The following is a 3,405-nucleotide window of genomic DNA, read 5'->3' as shown; positions in this document are numbered from 1 at the left end:
ATAATGCCGTCCATGGAATGGACTAGCATCTTACCATCCATATAATGACCAGTGTCAGGCATGCTTGTTTATTCAAAACTCTGAGAAACGTTTAAAAGTCCATTTATTGCCAAGTGGTCGTTGGTGGCGCACACCTTTAATCCCAACACTCGGGAGGCAGAGGCAGGCAGATCTTTGTGAGTGTGAAGCCAGCCTGGTCTACAGAGCAAGTTCCAGAACAGGCTCCATAGCTACTGAGAAACCTTGTCTCGAAAAACAATAAGTAAATAAACAAAGTTCATTTATTGGGGCTGAGGTTATATGCTTGCTTTCCTAGCAGCAAGTTTCTGAGTTCAGTCCCCAGACCCACAAAAACCAGGCAGAGCAAGCTGAAAAAGTACACTACACCCAGGGTTTCCCTCTGGCTCCCATAGTACACACACTAAGTCCCTCTATTAAACACTGTACTATCATGAATGGGCTACCAAATCTCCTATGTGGGCCCTGAGAGAAATAACGCTATCTAGTAATAACATTAAGTGTGCAAAATTATCCTAGATCACATTATTCACATTGGGTGCTCAATAAATATCACCTGCTATTGTTAGAATCTACCCCACCCCCATCCCCGAGACAGGATTTCTCTGTAGCTTTGGAGCCTGTCTTGGAACTAGCTCTTGTAGACCGGTCTGGCCTCAAACTCAGAAATCAGAGACCCGCCTGTCTCTGCCTCCTGAGTGCTGGGATTAAAAGGCGTGCATCATCACCCTTCGGGATCAGGAGCTGCATTTTCTAATCAGCTCTGCTCTATCTAGTTCAAATCTAAACTGGCTAATCGATCATCTTCTTCTCTAAAACCCTGTTAGAGATTTTGTTGTGTTTTGTTGTGTTGTGTTTTGAGACAAGGTCTCGCTATGTAGCCCAGGGTGACTGAGAAATGGCGGCAGTCCCCTTAGCCTCCCAAATTCTCGGGTGGCGGGCATAAGCCACCCCACCGGCAGGAATTTTAATAGGCATATATTCTGCTTTTGGTCCTCATGAAGGATGGCGTTTGTTTCCCTTAAGATCTGAAAGAACTTTGGATGAAGTGGATTTCACAGCCACAGGGAGGTCAAGTGTTTTCATGGACATTTTTCAGTGTTGTTGGTTTTCTGGGAACAAACTGCGAGTTACAAAGAATTCAGCCCCAGTGGAGAGAAATGGTACCTCAAACCCTTGTGGGTTTTCCTAGCTGCATAGGTCAGGACAGGTAAAGGGGTGAAGAGCTGGGGCGGAGGGGTGTGAGGCTTCTGAGCGCGGACCGCATCAAAATACTGCTATTTCTGATTCGAGTCAAACATGAATACTGGAAGGTCTTTCTCACTCACTCATAGTCATTCATTCATTCAATTTCAAACAGACAGTGTTAAATATATCAGAGAAGACAGTGTGCTTTTACGGTTGCTGGTATCGCCTCGCCGCTGAATATTTCTGAAAACCTGTTTTTCTTCTCTCTCCCCTCTGACCATCAGCGGAATGAGACGTTTGAATCGCAAGTCCAGGAGTCTTGCTCTCCTCGGAGGAAAGCTTAAGCAGCCTCAGAAAGTATTACACACTGAAGTTGCATCTTTTCTTTCAAAGTAAGAGCACAGATGTCTTCAGTGAGTGGGTCCCTTTGCCTGACCGGATGCTACCAGTCTCTCCCTTTACTGCCTTCACTCTGGTCCTTGTCATTCTAAGTGTCCCTTCAACCTCCTTCTGCTGCCGTGACCGCTCATAGAAAGGGACAGAAATGCAGTTCCTCTAAAAACTCTCTTCTTGGGTCAGTCAGTGTAAATTTAGTCTTTGTTCTAAAATGTTATTGGCGTTCCCACACCGGGAGTCGAACCCGGGCCGCCTGGGTGAAAACCAGGAATCCTAACCGCTAGACCATGTGGGAGACGACAGACACGTCGCAGAGCTCAGGCAAATTGAGTCTCTTTGCTCTGCTCCTCCCATCGTCTGTAGATACCGCCCCTGAGAGTGAATCTGATTTGCGCATGCGTTAACCCACTTTGCTACTGTGACCGTGCTCCAATCCCCGCCTTTTGTGGCCCATCTGAGCGGTGGGTCCTTCCCTGATTCTGCTGGTCTCCGTGGGACCAGAACCGGCAAGCAGGCCGCACACCCACACCCAACCCGCTGCAGCCACGCGGGGCAGGAAGGCTGGGCTGTGGCAGTCGCCACGGTGCCCAGCCACCGATCCTCTTTGGGACCGGGGAAACCCGGTGTGCCGGGTGTCCGCCTTCCTTCGCAGGCCTTTCTCAATGGGCCGGAGGCCCAGCACAGAGGCGGATGATCCGCAGCGCAGTTCTTTCTGCGGACCTTGGGTCCCTCCTGGCTCCGGTCCTGGACCCCGAGGACTTGGGAGGTCCTCTAAAGCTTCTGAGGCCGACGCAGAACAGACCGGAAATAGAAACTTCGTCGCGTAAGGCTCTGTTCGCCTTACACGACAAAGTTCCACGATCGGGAGAGCGTGGGATCCCAGCAACCAACAGTCAGATGATCCTAGCTAGACAGGCTTGTAGCTCCGACTGCAAACCTACTGTGCGCAGAAGACGCCTCTTTCCGTTCGCCCGACCACCCACCACGGTGGTCTTCTGTTCTGGCTTCGAAAGTTCCTTTGTTTTCAGTTCGTGAGATAGCTGCTTTCATTTTGGGGGCCACCTGATTGAGAACACCCAGAATGCTCTCTAAAACTAACCCTAGCAACTTAAAGAGCCCTGCATCCTGCTGTTGAAATTAAGGGGGTGGAGCGAGCAGGGATTTCTTCCTGATTTTTCGTCCCGTGGGATAATAGTTAGTTTTAGGTATCTTACAGTTTTGAGGGTACAAATCACCAGTGCTACCCATTCACTGGGTGGACGCCGTCCGTGGGATATAACCAAAGTAAATGCAAGTTTACTTTTTTATTTTTTAAAACAAGAGTTTTACAGTATAGACCAGGTTGCCTTGGAGCTCACAAAGATCCGCCTCCTGAGTGCTGCGCGCCCAACCTTGCCCCAATGCATTTACTTTTTAAGTTTTTATTAGCTGTACACAATAATAGATTTCATTGTGACATTTTCATGCATCGTGGATTTTGGTCACACTCACCCCATGACCCTCCGACACCACCTCCTGCTGGGCCTCTCTTTCCCGCTATTCTTTTGAGTGTGTGTGTGTGTATGAGTTTAGGGATAGTTACAGAAATACAGGAAAAAGGTTGTTTACAGGCACATGGGCACCTTGCTAGTGGTTACATCACTGAAGAAAATGTCTTCCCCTCACCCAGCAACCATTAACTCAGTAGTTCCTTAAGAATGGGTGAGGGGCTGGAGAGATGGCTCAGAGGTTAAGAGCACTGACTGCTCTTCCACAGGTCCTGAGTTTAATTTCCAGCAACCACATGGTGGCTCACAACCATCT

At 48.7% G+C, this 3,405-nt stretch overlaps 1 non-coding gene across 1 annotated transcript; it reads right to left on the bottom strand.

The window, feature by feature from the left end:
- Positions 1 to 1,825: 1,825 nt before the first annotated feature.
- Positions 1,826 to 1,897, bottom strand: Trnae-uuc (transfer RNA glutamic acid (anticodon UUC)). The gene has a single exon. It is a non-coding gene; the product is annotated as a tRNA-Glu (tRNA).
- Between the last annotated feature and the right edge of the window lie 1,508 nt (positions 1,898 to 3,405).

Source organism: Myodes glareolus, chromosome 12 (genome assembly GCF_982192425.1).
Source record: "Myodes glareolus chromosome 12, mMyoGla1.1, whole genome shotgun sequence".
NCBI lineage: Eukaryota > Metazoa > Chordata > Mammalia > Rodentia > Cricetidae > Myodes > Myodes glareolus.
This window is presented reverse-complemented; position numbering and strand designations above follow the sequence as displayed.